Source organism: Oryx dammah, unplaced genomic scaffold (genome assembly GCF_014754425.2).
Source record: "Oryx dammah isolate SB20612 unplaced genomic scaffold, SCBI_Odam_1.1 HiC_scaffold_1, whole genome shotgun sequence".
In the NCBI taxonomy this organism is placed as follows: domain Eukaryota; kingdom Metazoa; phylum Chordata; class Mammalia; order Artiodactyla; family Bovidae; genus Oryx; species Oryx dammah.
This window is the reverse complement of record NW_024070185.1, coordinates 105,473,609-105,501,475: the sequence shown is the minus strand read 5'-3', so window position 1 is coordinate 105,501,475 and position 27,867 is coordinate 105,473,609.

Here is a 27,867-nt window from a genome sequence, read left to right as displayed (position 1 = left end):
TGTAGGATCCCTTTCCACCCACAGAACCCTGGCTTCTTACTACTCCTTCTACATTTAATCTTTTCCAACAGAGTCAAACAGCAGAGATATGGAGAGTAATGCAACAAACTGTATAACACACTGTGTAACTGAAATGGACCATAATCACTAATATTAAAGACTGTGAATCACTCTAATAGAGCTGTGTTCAACAATGAAAAATTATGTGCCAGAAAAGTTAATGCTGATTTTAAAATGAAAAGAATAAAGTGAAATGGAACCCTACCTGTTATTCATGAGGTCAATTTAACATGATCCCCTGACCCACCCAGCATCACATCTTTGTGATTACTGTTGTATACCTGAGTATTATTTTATAAACTAATAAGAGCATAGAATAACCAGCTGGTGATTTTGTTTAGAGGTGAGCCTAAATATGGCCCTAACTAGCAGTTCGTGGGGTCACTAAGAGTCGGACACAACTGAGCGACTTCACTTCCACTTTTCACTTTCATGCATTGGAGAAGGAAATGGCAACCCACTCCAGTGTTCTTTCCTGGAGAATCCCAAGGACGGCGGAACCTGGTGGGCTGCCATCTATGGGGTAGCACAGAGTCAGACATGACTGAAGCGACTTAGCAGCAGCAGCAGCAGCATCAAGTTACATATACTACTGGTTTCAGTGCAAGGAAGTTCCGACACTGTCAAAAGTCAAAAGAAGCATAAGGCATTCAACAATTAGATTTTATTTTAGAAATTCAAAGGGGGAGAGACAGACAAAAATGAATTATTGTTTGGTGAAATATTATTTTTTGAAAGTAGCTATCATTTACTTACCTCCACTTCTACTATAATATAACTTTTAATACATATCTGCTTTGTGGTCTGGAAAGGGCCTACCCTCAAACCATACCCTTAAGTGGCACAGGATGAATACTGACACTGCAATTTGCTGATAATTCCCAGAATTTGAAATCCCAAATAGAAAAACCTATATAAAAGTTAATTAAAATATGCCTAAACAAGACCATCAATGACACTAAGGGAACTAGTGGTTTGATGGCAAACAAGTTATTCAGTAAATGAAACTCCCTTAAATTTAGCTTTATCGGGTAGTGGGGGGGATCGCTATAGATTCTAGCAACAAGTTTACTAGTTTTTTTTTTTCTATAAGCTTTATCCCATTTTGTGCTTATCTCATTTTTAATTTTACTAAAATCCCAAAGAGACAAATTAGTAAGGTGGCAGAGCCTGGCTGAGTGCCTTCATTAGCTCAGCGCTAATAACTTCTTTCAGCACCATGGATAGCGCCTGACATCACAACTCAAGCTTATCCAAAAGCTAATTATTTTCCCTGTTATAAAACAAAGGTTTTATATCAAAGGCCCATAATGCGACACAGTACACCCTCTAGATGCACTGATTTTCAAAATAAATCAACTGTGTCTGGGAGGAATTTGAGCAGAAATTACAACAAATTGCAATTATACTTGCAATGGTGCACTATTTAAATGCATTGTCAATTATTCGTGGCAAGATGGCACCCATGCCATTCTGAGGGTTCAGGGAAAAGGCAGAATTCTCATCTGTCACAGTAATAAAAGAGTTCTTTCTTCTTTTTTGCGAGTTATAGATTCTAATATGGGTTAGCTCATAAATATTTAAATAATGTTGGGAAAGGCCTAAAATAAGGGCCCATGACAGAATGAATAAAGTGATATTTTAATTATATACACATACACCAGCATGCATACCTATTTGTTTTAGGTAGTTATGCTATTGTAGATTTTCTCTCTTGAATTGATAGGGAGTCTCAAATCTTCTCAAACATACACAAAATGTATATTCCAGTTTACTAACAAAACAGAATCAGTTCATTCCCACAGGCCACAGAACCTATCCTTCAGATTACACCAGATCCTCAGAGATTCAGGAGAGTTGAAAAACAGACCAAAGTGTACTGAACTGAAAATTACACTCAGATGCTAACTAGCACCCCCAGGAATTTCCCATGGGCCTATGTCTACAATACTTCAAAAATAAAGTAGACTTGAGGCAAAATAATTTTCCACTTCTTTTTTTTCTCAAAGCAGAAGCTGCTAATTTGGAATAATGCTTGTGTTTTTGTCTCCTTGGGGTGAGCTCTTCACAAGTCTCTCTGACTGCAGCTCATATTGAAAGGGTCTAAGAGAAACAAAAGGCCTACAAAGCCCCTCAGATAAACAACTTGCAACCTCGGAAGCCAGGCTGACAAAATATGTTTTAGTGATATTTAAAATATTTAATCTCCCCCTTTCACTATTGTATCTTGGTCATGTAATCACATTGGCCTCTTATACCATATCTCACATGACTATTTTTTTCTACTCCTTGATTTAAAAAGTCAAGTCAGTGAACTGTCATCTGTAATTTTGTCTTTTTCCTCCTTGAACTAGGACTGTGGAATATCATTTTCATATTAATATCAGCTGTTTGTTTTACTCACCACGTACTCTCCCCTTTCATTTCCCTCGATTTGTCTCCTAGGTTTTTATCTTGAAATCTTTCATTATATGCCAGACAGAAGTCTGCCCCTTGAGTTCATTTGTTATTCCAGTCTCATACACCTTATTGAGTTATTTTCTTGCCGCAATCAGTCTTTAAATACAATCCAGTAAAGATACAGCAATGATTTTTGACAACCTGACCTTTCTCTGCTTTCGTACACTTGTTTAATTAGGTACTACGTGCAGCTGTGACTTGATCTTTGCAGTTTTCCTCAGGAAAAAAAGAGAGATATGTTGCTTAAAGAAGGTCAGGTTTGGCAGGTTTTATCGTTACTTCAGGAACTGACATTGGATACTTGAAGCCTGAGGAGCAAGGAAATGCTATAGTGGTCTTCTTAAACACAGTTGAAAGAAAAAATCGAATATAACAGAACACTTGACTCCAAGAATAAGTTATAAAATTCAGAGCTTTCCACTTGTGGGTTGACAGCTTCAAGTGATGGCAAATCACGACTCTGGAAGTGATCATTTTGGGTCCATATTCAATGAAGTGGAAGGACAAAGCTCAGGTTTCATAGGAAAATATTTCCACGTTGAGTAACTCAAAAAGAAAGATATTAGTATAATTCCAAATGAAGATGGAGCAGACGAGTCAAAAGTGGTTAACTAAAGGGTGTCAGTTTACCTGCTTTATTAAGCTAGTAGAAGAAGGCAATATTAGAAGTATAATGAAATATTGAAGTCCTGGCAGAAGTACAATTGGATCTGAAATAAAGATATTGAGGTCAAATTTCAAAACTGTCACTAAACTCTTTTTGAGATTTTATGAAAGTCATTTCACTATTATTGGTTTTAATTCTCTATTTATGTAATTGTATCTAGTAACTGCATTGTCAAAAATCACATTTTGATACTTTGTGATATTTAATCTTTTTATAAGGTATTTGAATCTCTTATTACTATGTCCTTTGTCTCAATGTGGTTCAGTAATTTGTCCAATTTAACATAATTAGAAAGTGACACAACTGATTTAGAGTCAGTTCCAGTCATCAAAAATTCTATGTTTCTCTTTTGTTCTTATTTAGATTCTACTGAAAATTGTAGTTCTTTATACTGTATGTTTCCTAACAATTTTTAAATAGGTTTTTATTTCCTTATATCAATCATGCAATGTGGGATCACTACCTTTAAATCAGATCCACAGTAATACACCTCTCTGATTGTGTTGTAACCTATCCTTCTACTTATATGCCCATTGTTTTTCTTTGTTGGAAACCAAATTTTTTTTAACAAAAGCTCCACTCTGCTTTGCGCTTCAGAAAAGTATATTTGCTCAGCGTAGAATAACTATATCATGCCTCAGAAAATACTGTTGATCCAGGAGAATCAATCCAATTTGATATAATTCAATTCAGTAAGTACTTTTATTGCATGCTTATCTTGTAATCAATCCAATAAGAGAGTGTATGAGAAATACAGGAAAAATGTGAAGGTTTCTGCTTTACAGGAATGCAATATTTCATTGAAATGATATGATACTGACATATGTCACATCTCAATAAAACTACAGGATGGTTACTGATTACATTCCAAGAAGAGTAATTCTGTTATACAATTTCAAAGCAGAAAGAATGCAGCAGTAGATAAATTGATCATGGAATAATATATGGAAAATCTGGAGTTCAATATGTGACCTGATAATGAATAAAATAGAGGTGTGAGAGAAAGTAATTTCTATAGGTATTAAGGATTCTGATGTGGGATTTTACATAGCATTCACAAAGCATAGCAGGTATACATTTTTTCCCTGCAGAGGAAAGGTAAAGGGAGAGAAGATTCAGTGAATTTTGTTAGTAGTCATACCACTTCATCAAAAGTTAGTTAAACTGCCAAAATATGAAATAACTTTGTTGCTTAGTCGCTATGTCATGTCCAGCTCTTTGTGACCCCATGGACTGTAGCCCACAAGGCTTCTCTGTCCATGGAACTTTCTAGGCAAGAACAATGGAGTGGCTTTCCATTTTCTGCTCCGAGGGATCTTCCCAACCCAAGGATCGAATATATATCTCCTATATCTCCTGCATTGGCAGGTGGATTCTTTACCATTGAGCCACCTGGGAAGCCATTTTATTACAAACAATCTATTTTTTTGTAAGATAAATCTTTTTTTTTTGTTTTCATAAAAATTTGTACATCTTTCAATAATGGACTGCTTGAATAAACCATGGATTTCTATAATAGAATATTATAAGAGTGTAGAAAAGGGGAAAAATAGATCTCTTCATAGAGAAAATGGGAAGTCTCCATCATTTCCTGTTAAGTATAGGGGGGAAGAGGGAGGTGCAGATCAGTATTTGAAGTGTGAAAACTTCTGTATATCTACGAGCGAAATACACACATGTGTGCATACACCTAAAGCAAAGATAAATTAAATCTAACAAAAATATTTATCTGTAGAGTCAGAAAGGGAAAATGATAGGAGGGGCAAGAAAAAAATAGTTTTTATAAATGCAATTTATTTTTTTAGCTTTTAATTTGGAATCATATAATATTTTACAAACTAAGAACAAGACTGAATTTAAGAAAGAAATAAAAGCACATTTTTAAAATTTTATTTATTTTTTAATTGAAGGATAATTGCTTTACAGAATTTTGCTGTTTTCTCTCAAACCTCAACATGAATCAGCCATAGGTATACATATGTCCTCTCCATATTGAACCTCCCTGCCATCTCCCTCCCCATCCCACCCTTCTTGGTTGATACAGAGCCCCTGTTTGATTTCCCTGAGACATACAGCAGATTCCCATTGGCTGTCTACTTTACATATGGTAATGTAAGTTTCCATGTTACTCTTTCAGTACATCTCACCCTCTCCTCCCCTCTCCCCATGTCTGTAAGTCTGTTCTCTGTATCTGTTTCTCCATTGCTACCCTGAAAAGAAATTCTCTGGCACTATCTTTCTAGATTCCATATATATGTGTTCAGTTCAGTTCAATTCAGTTCAGTCGCTCAGTTGTGTCCGACTCTTTACGACCCCATGAATCGCAGCACGCCAGGCCTCCCTGTCCATCACCAACTCCCAGAGTTCACTCAGACTCACGTCCATCAAGTCCATGATGCCATCCAGCCATCTCATCCTCTGTCATCCCCTTCTCCTCCTGCCCCCAATCCCTCCCAGCATCAGAGTCTTTTCCAATGAGTCAGCTCTTTGCAGGAGGTGGCCAAAGGACTGGAGCTTCAGCTTTAGCATCTTTCCTTCCAAAGAAATCCCAGGGTTGATCTCCTTCAGAATGGACTGGTTGGATCCCCTTGCAGTCCAAGGGACTCTCAAGAGTCTTCTCCAGCACCACAGTTGAAAAGCATCAATTCTTCAGCGCTCAGCCTTCTTCACAGTCCAACTTTCACATCCATACGTGACCACAGGAAAAACCATAGCCTTGACTAGATGGACCTTAGTCGGCAAAGTAATGTCTCTGCTTTTGAATATACTATCTAGGGTTGTCATAACTTTTCTTCCAAGGAGTAAGCATCCTTTAATTTCATGGCTGCAGTCACCATCTGCAGTGATTTGGGAGCCCAAAAAATAAAGTCTGACACTGTTTCCCAATCTATTTCCCATGAAGTGATGGAACCAGATGCCATGATCTTCGTTTTCTGAATGTTGAGCTTTAAGCCAACTTTTTCGCTCTTTCAATTTCATCAAGAGGCTTTTCAGCTCTTCTTCACTTTCTGCCATAAGGGTGGTGTCATCTGCATATCTGAGGTTATTGATATTTCTCCCGGCAGTCTTGATTCCAGCTTGTGTTTCTTCCAGTCCAGCGTTTCTCATGATTTACTCTGCATATAAGTTAAATAAGCAGGGTGACAATATACAGCCTTGACGTACTCCTTTTCCTATTTGGATATGATATTTACCTTTCTCTTTCTGACTCACTTCACTTTGTATAATAGGCTCTAGGTTCATCCACGTCATTAGAAATGACTTAAATGTGATACTATTCCAGTATATATATGCACCAAAGCTTCTTCATCCATTCATCTGTCAATGGACATCTAGGTTGCTTCCATGTCCACACTATTGTAAATAATGCTGCAATGGATATTGGGGTACACGTGTCTTTTTCAATTTTGGTGTCCTCAGGGTATAAGGAGTGGGATTGCTGGGTCATATGGTGGCTTTATTCCTAGTTTTTAAAGGACTCTCCATACCATTTTCCATAGTGGCTGTATCAGTTTACATTCCCACCAACAGGGCAAGAGGGTTCCCTTTTGCTCCACACCCTCTCCAGCTTTTATTTTTGTAGACTTTTTGTGATGATGGCCATTCTGACCGTTGTGAGGTGCTATCTCATTGTAGTTTTAATTTGCATTTCTCGAATAATGAGGGGTGTTGAGCATCTTTTCATTAAAAACGCATTTTAACAAATCAAGCAAACTGCTTATTAAATTCATTGCACTGCAACAGAGGATGAAAGTTACCTTTATTGATTTTATAAAACAATGTTCATGTATTTTATCCCTGATGGTATATATTCTAAGGGCAAAAAAAATTATAATCCACATTTAAGTACTTAAGACACATTCTATAGTCTTGTTAGCAGTAAAACTGATACTGTGTTAACTGATCTATATGCATATGTATACACATGTATCATATATTCAAATCATATAAATTTTTTATTAAGTATCAAGATTATCAATGTAATAAACATATGATGTAGCATAAAAATCAAAGAAGTTATGGGAAACCCTTAATTTTTCATTTGAATTGGAAATATATGAACTCATAATACTTTTTTCTCTTAAAATACTCCCAGTACTATTTACCTAAAAGTCTACAAGAATGACAACACAGTGATAAAAAGAATCATGATAGATAAGGCAGATGCAGAGAAATTTCCAGGGTATGATTGTATATGGAAGAAATTAATGAGTCTCAACTATAAAAATATAATAAATGCAATCCTTGGAACTTGTTTATATCCTAAATAAAAAATATCAACAATTACAACATTTGATTATGCATTGGGTGTTAGATAATATGTAAAGATATTGAAAAAGAACCATTTTTGTTATTAAGAAAAAAATTAGCAAATTACTTACAAAAGAAGTGACTTGATGCTCAGGATTTGATTTCTAATAATCTAGAAAAAAGTAAAAAATTTAGATGACTAAGGACTGGCAGTTCAGTTCAGTTGCTCAGTCATGTCTGACTATTTGTGACCCCATGGAATGCAACATGCCAGACTTCCCTATCCATCACCAACTTCTGGAGCCTACTCAAACTCATGTCCATCATGTCAGTGATGCCATCCACCCATCTCATCCTCTGTCATCCCCTTCTCCTCCCACCTTCAATCTTTCCCAGCATCAGGGTCTTTTCCAATGAGTCAGTCCTTCCTATCAGGTGGCCAAAGTAATGAGCTTCAGCTTCAGCATCAGTCTTTCCAATGAATATTCAGGACTGATTTCCTTTAGGATTGACTGGTTTGATCTCCTGGCAGTCCAAGGGACGCTCAAGAGTCCTCTCCAACCGGAGAGTTCAGAAGAATTACTTCTTCAACGCTCAGCTTTCTTTATGGTTTAACTGTCATATCCGTACATGACTACTGGAAAACCGTAGCTTTGACTAGACAGACCTTTGTCAGCAAAGTAATGTCTCTGCCTTTTAATATGCTGTCTAGGTTGATCATAGCTTTACTTACAAGGAGCAAGTGTCCTTTAATTTCATGGCTGCAGTCATCATCTGCTGTAATTTTGGAGACCAAGAAAACAGACTCTGTCACTGTTTCCATTGTTTACCCATCTATCTTCAATGAAGAGATGGGACCAGAGGACATGATATTAGTTTTTTTTTTTCTTTTTTTATTGCTGAGATTTAAGCCAGAATTTTCACTCTCATCTTTCACTTTCATCAAGAGGCTCTTCAGTTCCTCTTTGCTTTCCACCATAAGGGTGGTGGCATCTGCATATCTGAGGTTATTGATATTTCTCCTGGCAATCTTGATTCCAGGTTGTGCTTTATCCAACCTGGCATTTCACATGATGTACTTTGCATATAAGTTGAATAAGCACGGTGACAATATACAGCCTTGACGTACTCCTTTCCCAAGTTAGCACCAAACCATTGTTCCATGTCCGGTTCTACCCGTTGCTTCTTGACCTGCATACAGATTTCTCAGAAGACAGGTCAGGTGGTCTGGTATTCCCATTTCTTGAAGAATTTTCCACAATTTGTTTTGATCCACATCGTCAAAGGTTTTGGTGTAGTCAATAAACTAGAAGTAGATATTTTTCTAGAACTCTCTTGCTTTTTTGATCATCCAACAGATTTTGGCAATTTGATCTCTGGTTCCTCTGCCTCTTCTAAATTCAGCTTGAACATCTGGAAGTTTTTGGCTTATGTACTGTTGAAGCCTTGATTGGAGAATTTTGAGCATTTGCTAGCATGTGAGATAAGTGCAATTGTGCAGTAGTTTAAACATTCTTTGGCATTGCCTTTCTTTGAGATTGGAATGAAAACTGACCTTTTCCAGTCCTGTGGCCACTGCTGAGTTTTCCAAAATACGCTGGTATATTGAGTGCAACACTTTAACAGCATGATCCTTTAGGATTTGAAATAGCTCAACTGGAATTCCATCACCTCCACTAGTTTTGCTCATAGTAATGTTTCCTAAGGCCCACTTGAGTTTGGATTCCAGGATGTTTGGCTCTAGGTGAGTGATCACACTACTGTGGTTATCTGGGCCATTAAGATTTTTTTATAATAGTGCTTCTGTATATTCTTGCAAACTCTTCTTAATATCTTCTGCTTCTGTTAGGTCCATTCCACTTCTGTGCTTTATTATGCCCATCTTTGAATGAAATGTTCCCTTGGTGTCTCTAATTTTCTTAAAGAGATCTCTAGTCTTTCCCATTCTATTGTTTTCCTCTATCTTTGCCTTGCTAACTGAGGAAGCCTTTCTTATCTCTCCTTGTTATTCTTTGGAACTTGGCATTCAGATGAGTATATCTTTCCTTTTCTCCTTTGCTTTTCACTTCTCTTCTTTTCTCAGCTATTTGTAAGGCCTCATCAGACAAACATTTTGCCTTTTTGCATTTCTTTTTCTTGGGAATGGTCTTGATCACCGCCTCCTGTACAATGCCACAAACCTCCATCCATAGTTCTTCAGGCACTCTATCTATCAGATCTAATTCCTTGAATCTATTTGTCACTTCCACTGTATAATAGTAAGGGATTTGATTTAGGTCACGCCTGAATGGTCTAGTAGGTTTCCCTACTTTCTTCAATTTAAGTCTGAATTTGGCAATAAGGAGTTCATGATCTGAGCCACAGTCAGCTCCCAGTCTTGTTTTTGCTGACTGTATAGAGCTTCTCCATATTCGGTTGCAAAGAATACAATCAATCTGATTTCAGTGTTGACCATCTGGTGATGTCCATGTGTAGAGTCTTCTCTTGTGTTGTTGGAAGAGAGTGTTTGCTATGACCAGTGTGTTCTCTTGGCAAAACTTTGTTAGCCTTTGCCCTACATCAGTTTGTACTCCAAGGCCATACTTGCCTGTTACTCCAGTTATCTCTTGACTTCCTACTTTTGTATTCCAGTTCTGTATGATGAAAAGGACATCTTTTTTTGGTGCTAGTTCTAGAAGTTCTTGTAGGTCATCATAGAACCTTTCAGTGTCAGCTTCTCTGGCATCAGTGGTTGGGCCATAGACTTGGATTACTGTGACACTGAATGGTTTGCCTTGGAAATGAAGAGAGATCATTCTGTCATTTTTGAGATTGCAACCAAACACTGCATTTCTGACTCTGTTGACTATGAGGGCCACTTCATTTCTTCTCAGGGATTCTTGCCCACAGTAGTAGATATAATGGTCATCTGAGTTATATTCACCCATTCTAATCCATTTTAGTTCACTGATTCCTAAAAAGTTGATGTTCACTCTTGCTATTACCTGTTTGACCACTTCCAATTTACCTTGATTCGTGGACCTAACATTCCTGGTTCCTATTCAATATTGCTCTTTATAGCATCGGGCTTACTTCCATCACCAGGCACATCCACGGCTGGGAGTGGTTTCTGCTTTGGCTCCATCTCTTCGTTCTTTCTAGAGTCATTTCTCCACTCTTCTCCAGTAGCATATTGGGCATCTACCAACCTGGGGAGTTCATCTTCCAGTGTCATATCTTTTTGCCTTTTCATACTGTTCACGAAGTTCTCAAGGCAAGAATGTTGTAGTAGTTTGCCATTCCCTTCTCCAGTGGACCATATTTTGTCAGAACTCTCCACCATGGCCCATCTTGGGGGGCCCTACATGGCATGGCTCATAGTTTCATTGAATTAGACAAGGTTGTGGCCCATGTGATCAGTTTGGTTAGTTTTCTGTGATTGTGGTTTTCATTTTGTCTGCCCCCTGATGGATAAGGATAAGAGACTTATGGAAGCTTCCTGATGGGACAGACTGACTTGGGAGAGACAAGACTGCCAAAAATCTTGTAATTACTGAAGGTGAATTATGGGTTCATTATACTACTATCTATAGTTTTGTGTAAATTTGAAAATTTCCATAATGAAAAATGGGCATAAAAGGAAAATATAGCTAACTCCTACCCTGCTTAAGGCCAATTTTATATGAAAATATGGGAAAACTTTCTATGAAGAGTAAAAGAAAAAGGATTCCAAACACTTTTTTCTTGTCATCAAGTATTTAATGACTTAATAAATGAATTTATTATAAATTAAATTCTTATTACTGCATTTAATAATTTGATTAATGAACCTTTATTAAAGGTTTACAGCATAAACTTATGCTAATGATTAATTGTGACAAAAAATACTTCACCTTTATAGAACTTACATCTGGTGGGAGAGAAAAACAAGAAAATGCATAGTCAGATGAAATGGCTATGGATTTTGATAATTATTATGAAGAAAACAAATAAGAAGCTATGATAAATAGTATTAGAAAAAGAGAAAGATATTAGATTTGTGAAGATAAAGCCTCCATATGGTGAAATATTAAAGTTCTGCCCTAAAGGATGTCAAGAAAACAAAAACAAAAAACAAAATACAGTAACAGCTGTTATGATGGTCAGAAATCGAAGTCCTCCAATATTCCTGGCCTAAAGTATACATACACCTACTGCTAGTTATTCAAATTACTCTAATATAGGTACTATAGTGAAGAGGTTATATAGGTGCAATTAAGGTCCCCAAATTAGTTGACTTCAATATAGACAGGTTATCCATATGGGCCTAATTTAATCACATGATCCCTTTAAGAGAAAAGCGTTTATGCTGGCTGATGGCAGATGTCAGTGATTTTGAAGCATGAGAATGATCTGATGCTCTTTTGTTGGCTTAAAGCGGGAATCGGTCAGGTGGTAAAGAATGCAGGCAGCACATGAAAGCTGAAAGAAACCCTTGATTGACAGCCAGCAAGTAGAGACCTCAGTCCTGCAACCACAAAGAAATGAATTTGGTCAAGAAGAAGACTAGGCATCAAAACCGGTTTGTCGTGTTTTGCTAGCGTTCAGCTTGAGTGACATTTTGAGTAGATCTGTGATATCCTGAACAGAGAACTTAGCCATAATATGTCAGAATTCTAATCTTCAGATGTGAGTCCATCATACAATATTTGAGGGGATACATTCCATGAGAAGTGACTTAATGGTGGAAAATGGAAAGTTCTTATCTTTAGAAAAATTTTCTCATACTACGTGTGAATGGCACATTTGCCAAAGGAGACATTTGAGGCAGGAGAATACTTTGAATTCCATTTCAGTGATGAAAATAATCTGGGGTTTGTAAGTTGAGGAAATGAGAGTTTAAGTGCATCAATTAATGTGTGTATATATTTTAATAGGGCTCAGGTACTGGTTAGATGTGGGGGCAAGTATAAATAAAAAGAATGGAGAGAGCATCTTGAACTTAGCTGGTCAGAAAGTTTGGGATGCCAAAAATGGCAGATTAGAAGGGACAGGATTGTTGGGGAAGATAATAATTTGAGTGACTATCATGAAAATATAACTTAATGTAACTCTGTTACAGCAGAGATTAGAAATGCTGAATGGAAACAAGAGAGAAATTATGAACTGCAGTAAAATATGCAGTAGTCATTTCTATAGTATTACTAGGTATGTAAATAATAAATATGGATGAATCTGCAGAGAGGGGAAAAATGAGAAATCTAAAGTCTACGTCTGAAAGGGTGACTGTAGTTATGTGCTGGATCTAGCTTGCCTAGACTTGCCTGAATGGGTTTTGCATACTCCTTACTAACTCCAAATTCACTGACTTATTACACTGGTAACTTGAACTAGAAGCTTCCCTAGTTGCTCAGTGGTCAAGAATCTGCTTGCCGGTGCAGGAGATGCAGAAGGCGTGGGTTCTATCCCTGGGTCAGGAAGATCCCCTGGAGCAGGAAATGGCAACCCACTCCAATATTCTTGCCTGGAAAATTCCATGAATGGAGAAGTCTGGTGGTCTACAGTCCATAGGTCCTCAGAGTCGGACACAATTTAGTGGCTAAACAATAACAACAACAAAAAACTTGAACTTGACTGTACTGGAAATATTTAAACAATAGACACCAGCAAACAGTATGATCAAGCACCCTTTCCCTCACCATCCCAGGGAACCAGAGTTCTTAAACATTTACTGGCTCACTACTGAATATAGAAGATAGGAAATGTAAGTACAGACAGTTCCAAAGTAGTTGAAAAACACACCAAAAACCAAAAAACTGAGGTAGTTGATTGTTAGATAAGAAACTACTATCATGAAAACTGTGTCTACTGTGTAAATAGTTCAGAATGTTAAAAAAAATATATGAATGACTTTTGTGACTATGAATTTGTCATTAACCCAAGAGCCTGTTCAATAAAGGATAGGCCAAATGACAAGAAATTGGGCAAAGATTATATGCTGAGAAAATAGATGGTAAGTGTTGATAGAATGCTGTTATTTCACCCAAATTACATGGTTCACTGCAGAGTTTGCTGGAAGAAGATTCAGATCTGAGTCCCTTAGGCTGATACTATCACTTATCCCTCTGGGCCTCAGTTTCTCACTTGTAAAATCAGGGTTTGGATGAAGTTTTCTCGAAGGCCTATTCAGGCTCTCTTAGTTGAGAACTGATGTTCCAAGATGTCTAAGAAATCAGCTAAAACAAAAGAAATAAACTCCAGCTTCCTCGCACCCACCTCAGCCTCTTTTGACTACACTTTTGTAATTGTATCCTTTGTCCCATGAACTCCGTATCTGGAGTCATCTCTTCTAGGAATTAAACACATGCATCACCTTACATTCAGTACAGGTATTATTAAAGAGAAGAATGAACAGACAGTCAGCTGAGGTTGATTAATGTGCTGTCTCGGGGGAGGGGGGGTAAGGGGGGAAAGGACTGCATAAGTGAAGCTACATCTCCCACTTTATCCCTTCAGCTCACGTTATTTAGTCAGCGATGTCAAGTCAACTAAAATGATTCCTTGTGGTTGAAAACAAAATATTTTTTTTCATGTTAAATCTTAAAATACATTTAAAATTATTTTAATCAAATATTTATACAGAAAAAGAAGCTTAGCTCTTCTCTCTATCAGGGGTTTCAAGGATAACATTGATATGGAATCTCCTTGGAAACTTACTGGTTGGCCAAGCTTCCTCTGATGTTTTGACACTCAACTGCTGAATTTACCACTAGCTTTTAAGCCTGAGAATTGTCTTAGAGTTCTGGCAAAGTGTTCTTATACTCGCCTCAGTGGTCTGATACCAGTGACTAAAACTGTAGAGGAGATTGGAAACCAAATAAAGTTTTACCATTCACTGAGAGAGAAGAATGATGCTAAAGCTGAAACTCCAGTACTTTGGCCACCTCATGCAAAGCTAAGAGTTGACTCATTGGAAAAGATTCTGATGCTGGGAGGGATTGGGGGCAGGAGGAAAAGGGGATGACAGAGGATAAGATGGCTGGATGGCATCGCCGACTCAATGGATGTGAGTTTGAGTGAACTCCAGGAGTTGGTGGTGGACAGGGAGGCCTGGTGTGCTGCGATTCATAGGGTCGCAAAGAGTCAGACACGACTGAGCGACTGAACTCAACTGAACTGAGAGAGAAGATGGGCTGCAGGGAAATCTAAGTTCTTGTGGTGGAACAAACATACTTAACAGTTGAATCTAAAGCAGGTGGTGAAAGAAGATTTAGGAGCCCTGGATAAATTCTATGGTCTGACCCAATGTCTGATAATATTAAATAACAGTGCCAGAGCCAGAAGCACAAGGGAACATAAGATTGGTAAGAACAAAAAATGCAGTGGTTCTGAAGAAGTTGCAAGCTTGGTTTTCTGAAGGACATAAAGAAGGCCAAGATGTCTAGAGCAAAACAAGTTTTATGAACAAAATCTAAATATTGTTGATCCTTAAACAACATGGGGATTTAGGGTAACTGACCTTCCATGCAGTTGAAAATCCAAGTATAGTTTATAGTAGGCCCTCCATAAACACAAATTCAATGAACTGTGAATCAAGTAATATTGCAGCATTTACTATTAAAAAATAATATGTAAGAGAGTCTTAGCAGTTCAAATTTGTGTTATTCGAGGGTCAACTATAATTCCATGAGCTTGATATTCATGTACTCAATAAATATCTACTGAGTTTCCACTATATTCTAGGTTACAAAGCTGGTAAGTTGTGAATAAAACAACTTGTATGCTGAAAAAGTCTTCAGGAGAGATCAATTGTGATGATGCAATGAAAAAGACACACAGTTTTATTGTCTAAAGAATCTGGCAGGCATTCCAATGACTGATCCTTGTAAAGTTCCATTAAAATGAGACTGTATGCACTGTATTTCTGCCCTGCTACTTTGTCATTACATCAGTTGAAGCAACTTACCTAATGTTTCTAAACCTATACTTCTTCACTTGTAAATGACCACAGTAAAGCTTCATTCCTCATAGACACTTGAATATTCAGTTCAGTTCAGTTTAGTCGCTCAGTAGTGTCTGACTCTTTGCGATCCCATGGACTGCAGCACACCAGGCCTCCCTGTCCATCACCAACTCCCGGAGTTTACTCAAACTCATGTCCATTGAGTCGGTGATGACATCTAACAATCTCATCCTCTGTCAGCCCCTTCTTCTCCTGCTTTCAATCTTTCCCAGCATCAGGGTTTTTTCAGATGAGTCAGTTCTTCGCATCAGGTGGCCAAAGTATTGGAGTTTCAGCTTCAGCATCAGTCCTTCCAATGAACATCCAGGACTGATTTCCTTTATAATGGACTGCTTGGATCTCCTTGCAGTCCAAGGGACTTTCAAGAGTCTTCTTCAACACCACAGTTCAAAAGCATCAATTCTTCGGCACTCAGCTTTCTTTATAGTCCAACTCTCACATCCATACACGACTACTGGAAAAACCAGAGCCTTGACTAGACGGACCTTTGTTGGCAAAGTAATGTCTCTTCTTTTTAATATGCTGTCTAGTCAGTCATAACTTTCCTTCCAAGGAGTAAGCGTCTTTTAATTTCATGGCTGCAATCACCATCTGCAGTGATTTGGGAGCCCCAGAAAATAAAGTCAGCCACTGTTTCCACTGTTTCCCCATCTATTTCCCATGAAGTGATGGGACCAGACGCCATGATCTTCGTTTTCTGAATGTTTAAAGCCAACTTTTTCAGTCTCCTCTTTCACTTTCATCAAGAGGCTCTTTAGTTCTTCTTTGCTTTCTGCCATAAGGTAGTGTCATCTGCACATCTGAGGTTATTGATATTTCTCCCAGCAATCTTGACTCCACTTGAATATTACTTGTGTTATTTAAAGCAAACTTCCTAATAAAGTGTTGTCACTGAGTAGGCATTCAATAGGCAAAAGTTCTTCTTCACAAGACACCCTGTATATATTTGGAGGTGTTTGATTCCAAAATAGTTTGGTTCAGAAGAGTAATTATGGAGAACACTTCAGATCATCATTGGAGGAGATAGAATCAGAAATGCAGGTTCTTTAGAAAAAAGGGCCTCTGAAACAAGCCTCAAGTCACCTTGCAACCACCCTCCCCCACTTATGTTTATGAATAACAAATGGTTTGAATCAGGTTACCCAATGTTCAGATACAAGGTTACAGACAAGCAAGAAGAGAAGACTAGAATGATTCATATCGTAATGAACTAGAATTTTAGACAGTGGTATGAACTCGTATTTAACTTACTATTTTTGACACTGGGAGCTTCCCAGGTGGTGCAGTGGTAAAGAATACACCTGCCAATGCAGGAGAGGCAAGAGATGCAGGTTAGAACCCTGGGTCAGGAAGATCCCACGGAATAGAAAATGGTAACCCACTCCAGTATTCTTGCCTGGAAAATTCCTTGAACAGGGAAACCTAGCAGGCTACAGTCCATGGGGTTTGCAAAGAGTCAGCCACGATTGGGTCACTGAGCACACATTATTAACATAGGAATTGCTGTTAGAAATATTAACAGAAATACATGTCCACATAAATTAGTATATATACACATACATTTCCATATCATTTAGATCTTTGTTTCTCATATTCCTTAGAGAAATAGCTGATTCTAAGACAAGGACAGGGGAATACAGAAGATGAGCCAAAAGTACCTCAGTTGCAAGGAGTACACCTAGTAGGGAAGGAAATATACACGATAAGCATAGCATTCTGCAGTGCTAGAAAGTAAGAAAGTACTAAAACACACCACATACACCAACACCCCATAGTATCCCACAACACACACCTCCCCACACGCAATGATAGGGTTCTATCATAGGGTTACAGACCCAATTCTAAGAGCTACCAATAATCAAAGCTGGAATATTTGGCTAAAGTAAAATGGTGTTGCATTATAATTCAAAGTATAAAATAAATATATATGAGACCATACTGATATAAACAATTGAGCAGATAATACATGGGGAATAATAAAAATCCCATATAGAAATTACTTACACAAATACTGCTTACTAATACAGAATTACTAATAGTTTATGTAATAAGCTGCTTTTAATGTAGTGGAACATAACTCTTTATGACTTAAGTATGTAAAGGAAAAAAAAAAGTAACTTACAGTGATGAAACCTTACAAATATTACCTCAAGCCCAGTGATCCAAGTGACATGACACATTAGTAATATGTACCCTTGACATGAACACTGCCTCAGTCTAATCATGAGAAAAAGCAGTAGCTAAATCCCAACCGAGATAGAATTCTACAATACACTTGGCCAGTACTCTACAAAACCTGTCAAGTTCATCGAAAACATGGAAAATTTGAGATACTGTCACAACAAGGAGCCTAAGGAGATTAAGGCTACTGTAATGTGATATCCTAGGATAGAATCCTGAAGCAAACAAACCGAAAGAACAACCAGGAAAAGTTAAGGAAATATGAATAAAGAACAGACTTTAATAACAATATAAGCAATACTGGTGTGATAATTGTGACAGATACGCCATAGTGGTGCAAGATATTAAGAGGAGAATCTAGGTGTACAATATATAAGGATTCTCTCGACTATCTTAACCATTCTGTTATATTAAAATTTAATGTTAAAAAAAATTTAATGTTTATTTTTTGAAAAAAAGAATGGAGTTAAAAAAATAAGACATGAGAATATCTAATTGACAGTTTATACCAATATTGATTCAGTATCCCTAAATGTGTTTTCCATGGAAAGGAAGTCATATAGAATGCCCTAGGAAAACTAATCATTTATTTGTTCAAATAATTTTAAGACAGGCTGCATATTGCAAGGAGAAGGAAATGGCAACCCACTCCAGTATTCTTGCCTGGAGAATCCTGTGGACAGAGGAGCCTGGAGGGCTGCTGTCCATGGGGTCGCACAGAGTCAGACATGACTGAAGCGACTGAGCATGCATGCATGCATGCATTGGAGAAGGCAATGGCAACCCCCTCCAGTGTTCTTGCCTGGAGCATCCCAGGGACGGCGGAGCTTGCTGGGCTGCCGTGTATGTGGTCGCATAGAGTCGGCCACTACTGAAGCGACTGAGCAGCAGCAGCAGCATATTGCAAGAGCTTTAGACACACAAAGCACATTAGAATATTAACAATGCTAAGAAATCTTATGGAAAGCATACCATTTAATATTTATCACAGTATTTCCCAAACTTACTGTAACTTTTACGTTTTTGGCTGTATCTCCTAACATCTGTGGAGATACCAATCCCTAGAACATACTTTTGAAAGTATTTGTTGCACTGCTGTGTTCACTACTGAAATAAATATTGAGACACCCAAGGAGCAAACATGTGATATTTTCTGAGTTGAAGTCATGTAGAAAGTGATTACCTCTCTCTGTTCTATAAAAGAAACTAGCATCCAAACCTAGATGAGACAGTACTCTAGGACTCCAGTCCACCATCTCCTCGGATACCCAGCTTTCCAAATAAAGTTGTTATTTTTTGCCTCAACACCTTGTCTCCCAATTATTGGCTGGTAGTGTGGCAAAAGACTGAGCTTGGACCTTGTAACAGAATTAGAGCTGTTCAGGGATATATTTGATAGAGACTGAAGCGACTTAGCAGCAGCAGCAGCAGCAAGGACCCACTCCAGTATTCTTGCCTGGAGAATCCCATGGACGGGGGAGCCTGGTGGGCTGCTGTCTATGGGGTTGCACAGAGTCGGACACAACTGAAGCGACTTAGCAGCAGCAGCGGCAGTAGCAAGGTCCCAGATACTAGAGATGATCAAACTGTAAGATAAGGTATGAAGGGATAATGTAAAGAACAATGTTGGAGGAGGTGACCTTCAAGACCTCTCCTAATCTTATGATCCCACTTACATAGACACCTATTCACAAAATGGTCAGTGCCTATTAAGTGACAAGCACTATGACGATTTTGGTATAAAATATTAGCATATTTTAGGTTCCTCCTCCCCTACTGATTTCAATCTAATAGCAAATAAGAAAATGAGTGCTATGGAAGAATGAAAGTTGTCCCTTCTAAAGATCATAATATATACTGGGAATATTTCCAGGGAAATGATACCTAATAACAACTGTGAACACTTAGGTAGTTCTATTTGCCAATCATTTATTACATTTACATATTGAGTCATTTCATTCTCATAATTTATAAGGTAGATTCTATTATGATCACCTTATTTTGCATGTGGAAACACTGCTTGGCCAAGAGGATAAATGTAGGCATGCTAAGTTGCCTCAGTTGTGTCTGACTCATTGTGACCCTGTGGATCATAGCCTACCAGGCTCCTCTGTCCATGGGATTCTCTAGGTAAGAATACTGGAGTGGGTTGCCATGCCGTCCTCCAGGGGATCTTCCCAAGCCAGGGATTGAATCTGAATCTCTTATGTTTTCTCCATTGGCAGATGGGTTCCTTACCAGTAGCGCCACTTGGGTATTTGATGTCAGGAGGTCTATCTCTAAAGCTTGAACCCTTAACCATTTACTACCAGTGTCCAAATTAAAACTTGAAGGATAAGTAATCAAAAAAAGTTGTGTGGGTATGTGTACATATAGTAGAGATAATGATGGAGATCACTTCAGTTCAGTTCAGTCGCTCAGTTGTGTCCTACTCTTTGCGACCCCATGAATTGCAGCACGCCAGGCCTCCCTGTTCATCACCAACTCCCGGAGTCTACCCAAACCCATGTCCATTGAGTCGGTGATGCCATCCAGCCATCTCATCCTCTGTTGTCCCATTTTCCTCCTGCCCCCAATACCTCCCAGCATCAGAGTCTTTTCCAGTGAGTCAACTCTTTGCATGAAGTGGCCAAAGTATTGAAATTTCAGCTTCAACATCTGTCTCAGTCCTTCCAGTGAACACCCAGGACTGATCTCCTTTAGGATGGACTGGTTGGATCTCCTTGCAGCCCAAGGGACTCTCAAGAATCTTCTCCAACACCACAGTTCAAAAGCATCAATTCTTTGGTGCTCATCTTCCTTCACAGTCCAACTCTCACATCCATACATGACCACTGGAAAAACCATAGCCTTGATGGAGATAGGGAGAAAAAAAATAAAGGTTTGAAAGTTAAGCAGAATATCTTGCTCATTCTTTCTGAGATATGTGAATAACTAGGGAACATGCAATCAATTTAAAATACTTTTGAGTTACTTCCCGGACTAAAATTCCAGATATTAGCAAAAAGAAGAAAATAAAAGCAGGTTTTCCATTTTATTTCTTTTATTCCCCCCATCCTCACACAAACATCCACCTCTCTTCCATGTACACACACATACACAAATATAAACACATACACAACAAGGTGTAATTTAGAAAATGAGGAAGGTGTACTAACTCCCTTTTAAATCATAGTTCCATGGAGCTGAGGTTACCCTCCTCCTCTCTTCTATGTACCTAGGAAGATTAATTTAGCAAAGCAAAATTAGAAAGACAAAGACTCCATCTATTAGCTTATTTGCTCCAGATTTCTATAGCACTTGGGAACTTGAGAGGGATTGCCTGAGGGTTCAGTCTGATGGTGGTGATGACAAGATGGGTAAAGCTTGCTCAGCTCACAGATTCTCTGCCTGCTGAAACCAGATATTTGAAAATGACTGAGTCACTCTAGCAATTATGAAATTGGATACCACTCAGGTCTGCAAGACTCTTCAGTAGACACAGTGATTCAGAGTTTCTAAGATCTGATCCACATCCAGACAGGTTGTCCATCTTTGGAAATGGAGCAAATGTTCAGAGGGTTGGGCTGGTGACCGAGCTCTTGTAATGTGGAGGAGGGAGAAAGTCTTTGGACCCATAGAGCACAGGTGCTTCATATTTTGTAAAGCCCTTTTTCATATCCTTACTTTATTCTCACTTGAAGGAGAGAGAGGGGGATTTTTCAATTCTCTTTCAATTAAGGAACCTGAATCTGAGATAAAGTGACTATGTGACTATCCTAGATCAAGCAACTTCCCAGCCATAGATCCAGAGCTGGATAAGACAGTTATGCTTTTTCACCATAGGGCTTCCCTCATGGCTCAGCTGGTAAAGAATCTGCCTGCAATGCGGGAGACCTAGGTTCGATCCCTGGGTTGGGAAGATCCCCTGGATAAGGGAACTGCGACCCACTCCAGTATTCTGGCCTGGAGAATTCCAAGGGGGTTGCAAAGAGTCGGACATGACTGAGCAACTTTCACTTCACTTCACTGAGCTTTTGAGGCATGGTAGGAATTAGTAAATCCTACTTTGCAAGGCGGATAAGTCAATCACAGGTATGGCAATGCTATTAACAAACAGCTATATAATAAAAACAGCAAACATCACTAAGATGTCAGTTTATCACTTAAGTCTGAGGGCTGTCCAAGGGTTTGCTGATAAAGACTGTATGCAAGGAGATTCTGTACCCACTGAGCCTTCACCCTCCTCCTGGGAACAGCAGATCACCCCGGGTGTGTTTTCCTCATGGTGTGCACAAGAGCACAAGAAAGAATACACATCTGGAACTGAGCCTCAAAACGGTACTCTCATTTTTACCCCATTTTATTGGTTGAAGGAAGTTATATAGACAAATCTTTAGAAAGCAGGGAAGTATATGTCACAGACAATGGAAGGGTGTTACAGATTTACATACAAAATAACATGGATGTTGTCAGCAGTGTAGAATTTGGACAACCTACCAGTTTGGGTGGGGCTTCCCTGGTGGCTCAGAGGTTAAAGCGTCTGCCTGGAATGAGGGAGAACCGGGTTTGATCCCTGGGTTGAGAAGATCCCCTGGAGAAGGAAATGGCAACCCACTTCAGTACTCTTGCCTGGAAAATTCCATGGACTGAGGAGCCTAGTAGACTACAGTCTATGGGGTCGCAAAGAGTCAGACATGACTGAGCGACTGGATAGATGATTAAAAGAAGGTTAAAATGCCTCTCTTTTACCACTGATGGAAAGTTTGGAACACAATGAGCAAGGCTCAAGATAAAAGAGTTGGTCAGGGACCTTGTGTAGTACTCCATATATTTTAATAAAATTTTAAGATTTATTTGTATAAATAGTAATGAGTCTTTATAAGGTTTGAAGTAGGGATGTGATATAACCAAACTTGCATGTTCAAAAGTTCAGCATTAGAGAAAGATAAACCAGTTAGGATGCACAGTATTTCTGGAAAGAGAAGTGGCAATAGAGATGGGTGGGGGGAAGTCTCACAACTCTCAAAGCATCAGATGATATTTGGAGATTAAGGTGAAAGGTCTTCGGAAGTGATGAAGAGATAGGAGTGGGAACTGAGGGAGGTAGCACTGAATGTCGTGAATGAAATACAAACCTCTGGCTTGAGCAATTTCGGGATGAAAGTGGAGAAGACAGGAAGAGAAGCCGAGATTCATACTTGGCCCTGCTTGCAAACGGTTCCACTCAAAAAATGAAATTTCAGACTTGCTCTGCTCCTCTAGGGCTGGGCACTGCCCATGGCACGAGATTCAAGTGGATTTTACCCTCCTTTCAGGCAGCATATGTAGCAGCATTGTTTCTCAGGATTTTATAACGACAACTGTCAAATATATAACAAAAATAGAAGCCCACATTCTCTAACTTTCACAGTTATCAAACCATGGCCAATTCTGTTTTATATATACCTACAACGATTCTCCACTCAGATTATTTTAAAGTAAATTCCTGGCATGATATAATTTCTTTTATGAATATTTTAATAGGCATCGCTAGTAAAATTAAAACTTTTTAAAATACCACTTTAGACTTAAAGAAGTTAGTAAAAGCTCTTTAATAACATCAGATAAGGCAATAGCCAAAGTTCCCTGATGGCTTTGTATTTTTAATAGTTTGTTTTTTAAATTAGTTTCCATATAAGGTTCATATTTTGTAACTGCTAGAGAGGTCTCTTAAGTCTCTTTCAGAATATAGTATTTCCCTCCATATTTTTGCATTCAGTTTATTTACTGAAAAAAGCTTATTTGTTCTATAGCATTTCCAGTGATCTCAATATTTGCTTACTGTTTTCTATGATGTCATCTAGCATTTTTCTATCTTTGTATACTGTAAAAATTTGTAGTTTTACACAGGCTGATCAGATTTTAGTTTGATTTTCTGGCAAGAAGAGAAAGCGTTCTGATAGAGCAAGTAGTGTGAAAATATCAGTGTAGATAGAAGAATGTCTGTGCTAATATCAGCTGTTTTTCACTTTTTCCCCCTAGTTTATGATCCTTGAAAATTCTTGAAGCCATTCCATATTTTAACCTATCATAATGGAAAACATGGGAATTATAATGTAAATTCCTGACATGAGATTAATAAGCCAATATTTCTTATTTTGGTTTGTAAATACACCAAAATCATCTGATTTGTTTTAAATTTCAAATAACTGAGTCTTACATTAAACAATCTGAACAAGAATTTCTGGGATCAGATCCAGATACATGAATTTTTGAAAATCCTCATGGACCATTTCAGTTGAGATCTACGTACTTGACAATAGCCACCCACAAGGCAGGGACTGTGTCCTCTTCACAAGGTTCTGACTCATATTTAGCCCTCAGAAAATATTCTTGCCTGACAGCATGGTTGAATAGATGAATGGATGCATAACTGGTCGGACAGATAAATAGCTGAACGAATTTTGGAGAGTTTGATGTTAACTTTAGATAAAAAGGGCTTCCCTGGTGGCTCAGGCAGTAAAGAATCTGCCTGCAATGCAGGAGAACTGGGTTCAATCGCTGGGTCTGGAAGAAGGGAATGGGTACCCACTCCAGTATTCTTGCTGGAGAATTCCATGGACAGAGGAGCCTGATGGGCTAAGTCCATGGCATTGCAGAGTCTGACATGGCTGAGTGACTAACACTTTCATTTCTCACTTTAGATCAAAAAAAGGTTACATAATTTTCAAACTAAAAAAAAAATTAAATATTTGTGATGTGGGCCAATATGACAAGCACTCTACATATAAGTTTATTAAAGGACTATTGGATTTAAGTTCAAGGGATTTAATAGAAAGGTTTTTAATAAAACGGTGGTTGGGATTTGGCACGAGTAACACCAAAATGAGTAGAGATCTTGGGGAAAAACGGGATTGTTGAAGGCAATCAAGAATATTTTCACATCAGCAAAATTATCTGTATGAATAGTAATCAGAAACAGGGCCAAACAAATTCCATTTTTCTGAATGTGGTGAAATTCAGGACTAAGCACAGCTAAAAAAAACCTCAACACACATATAAACACATTCCTGAAATGTCATAAAATTGGGGTTGAGAAAAAAAGTATTTTGAACAGTTTTTCATGCCTTGCTCTGTGTACAAATAATACCACAATCCCTAAAAGTCACATAGGCAATAGATTTGTCGTAATCTAATCACCTCTGGTAACCATAAGGATTATTAATCTAAAAGAATTAATTCTAAAATTAAGAATTACTGAATTGGAATGAGTGTGGGTGTTTACGGTTCTAACAGCTATTAAATTGTTATACAATTCTATTGTGTCTACCAGTATTTTTTTTTTTTTTGAGATTTCCTCCCTGAGTTCCCACATTGCAAATGTTAGCTTTTGCTATTGCTTTTATTTGATTTTGACATTTAATTGGTGAAGATTGCAAACATTGATCTTTCTACCTCTCGTACTACCTGCTCTGTTTACCTGCAAAGGTTTTTGTGACAATCCAATGTAAAACAATATATGAAACGTTGTAGTTCAATAAAAATACACAAGTAGAAAGAATTACAAATATAACCAATCACCACCACCACCACCGCCATCATCACAGTAGCCTTGCGTTTGGGGGATGGGGATGAGGGATAGAGCATAACCCTAATCACCATTTTCTGCTGAAAAGACCAGTGGCAGTTAGACCTCCATCAAATGATTCACTCACATATGGAGAGGAACCAGGCTAAGTATTTTACAATGATATGGTCACCATGGTGGACAGGCAATGCAATTACCCATGTGGGAAATAAAGATTAGAAGGAACAATGGAAATCCTGCCTTTTCTATTGCTTCTTTATAGCTAAAAACAGAAGTTCTTTTTGAATCTCTGATCTGCCTGTCTCTGTGTATCTTTCTAATTTGAATGTTTCCTTCTCTTCCCTGCAATTCTGGTTAATGACAACAGAGAGAGTGAGAAAGGTCACCATAAAGTATGAATACTCAAATAGCACAGGTTTACTGGGAGAGCAGAGGCATTTATTTCCCCAGTTGCACTTGGTAATTAAGGTTGATGCCAGTTAACTAACCACCACCCCTCCCAGCAGTAGACCCTTCCATTGCTTTTTTTGCTTCTGTACTGTGAGCTTAATTCTTCTTAATCCTTCTCTGGTTTTAAAATAATTATAAAGATTCCCAGCTACCTGAGCTACTATTCCATATGCCTCTAATTATTAGATGTGTGATCTCTGGCTACTCACTTAACTTCTCTGACCATTTACTTTCTTCATTTTGCTATAGACACAATTTCTGTCTTACCTTATAAGAATGTTAGTGACTCAAATTAGAAAATATTTGAACACAATTTATAAGTTGAACAAGACAATCAAATAATGAGGTATAATTAATGTAATTTAGTCTCTGACCCAACTTTTTATTCAAGTTTTAAATTCTATCATACACGGGGAATTCTTGGAATACACAACTAAGTCTCTGTTGTCTGAGATTTCTTCTTATATATCCACTATGAATGGATGAGAGAAGCTGCTTGTAGTGCCTGTTGAGAAGAATTCTAAGTTCATTTCTAGACTCTGTAGGGGAAGAAGTCTATGATCAATGAGCAGCTTTTCCATGGCATAGGAAACAGAAGCAGTGTCAGCAGAGTATATATATTCTAGCTCCATATCATGGTCTAAAACAGTAGCATCTAATGGAGATGCACAAGTGAAATTCAGTCCCAGATATGTTTTATATGGCCTGAGCTGACATTTAAAGTTTCAAAGACTTCACATTATAATCTGGGATTTTTTTTTTTTCATATTCTCTTGAAAAACTGGAACATCCAATAAAACTATGGCTACGCTTTCTCCATGACAACAATAAGCAAAAAGTAAATACTGTTTTCATTTCTCCTTTTAGATGAAACACAGGTTTTCCATTTTTACCTAGCCCCTATCCCTCCCAATTGCCTTACTGCAGTCTGCTTGCCTCATTTATTTTATTTTCCAAAGTTTTGCAAGCATTATTATTTCTGATTGCTGGTTTAGAGTTTGTGGGTTTTTCTTTTTTTTTTTTGCAGAGATTAGTGTGTCAGATTCATCTTTAAAAGTTAGGCTATGACAAACACTATTTGAGGACCACATGTTAAGATAGTTGAACTCTCCAAGACCAAAAATCCTAAATGCTCAAAAATACTGTGCTGCACAGGCTTTCTCATTTCAAATCCAGCACTGTAGGTCCGGAAAAATGTCAATGCCATTATGCATTGATCAAGGCTTTTAGCAAAAGCTTCATTAAATGAATCATGGCCAACTCCAGAGTAGGAAAAGAGTCGTGCCTCTCTCCCTCTCCCAGTAATCTCTCAGGACTGTCAGGATCCCGCCAAAAGCAAAGAAAGAGCAATATAAAATGAAGTGAGTAATTCACCTTTTGTTGAGGGAACATAAATTAGCAGCTTGTTTTGATGCCTTTTTTTTTTTAACTAAAAATCTTCACAGATAAGTTTAATGTGAAAAAGCACATTTGATTTCTCCTAATAGGACATGTTTACCTCCCACTCCCCACTCCATACTCCTACATCCCCTCCCAGATCCCCTCGAATTGAACAAAGTGGACTTAATTTGAATTAAACTGTCAAAAATCTTCCACTTAAATTGATATATCTACTTCCCGAGCTAAAGCGGATTCATTTCTGTGCAATATAAAAGAGGTGTTGATGGATTGCATTTTGTGAATTAGGAATATTTTGCTTGCATCTCCATGTCATGTAACTCAGGGATGGAAAGCACAGGAGATGTGGGAGGAGAATAGGTCAGCGAAGGATTAGGAAACGCAAGGGACAGGCGAGGCGCCAGAGCTGGAGGAAATGGCTGTGCTTGCATTAAAACAAGAAAATAATAATCTTCTTTATATTTTTGGAAGCAGACTAATTTTTCAAATTAAATGGGCTAAGCCCATCTTGGGCTTCCCCGGTAGCTCAACTGGTAAAGAATCCGCCTGCAATGCAGAAGAAGCTAGTTCGATTCCTGGGTTGGGAAGATCCACTGGAGAAGGGATAAGCTCGGCACTCCAGTTTTCTTGGGCTTTCCAGGTGGCTCAGCTGGTAAAGAATCCACCTGCAATGTGGGAGACATAGGTTCAACCCCAGGGTTGGGAAGATCTCCTGCAGAAGGGAAAGGCTACCCACTTCAGTATTCTAGCCTGGAGAATTCTGTGGACTGTAGAGTCAATGGGGCAGCAAAGAGTTGGACACAAGTGAATGACTTTCACTTTCAAGCCCATCTTAACTTTGATGCAGTTCACTGGCAAAACTCCCCACAC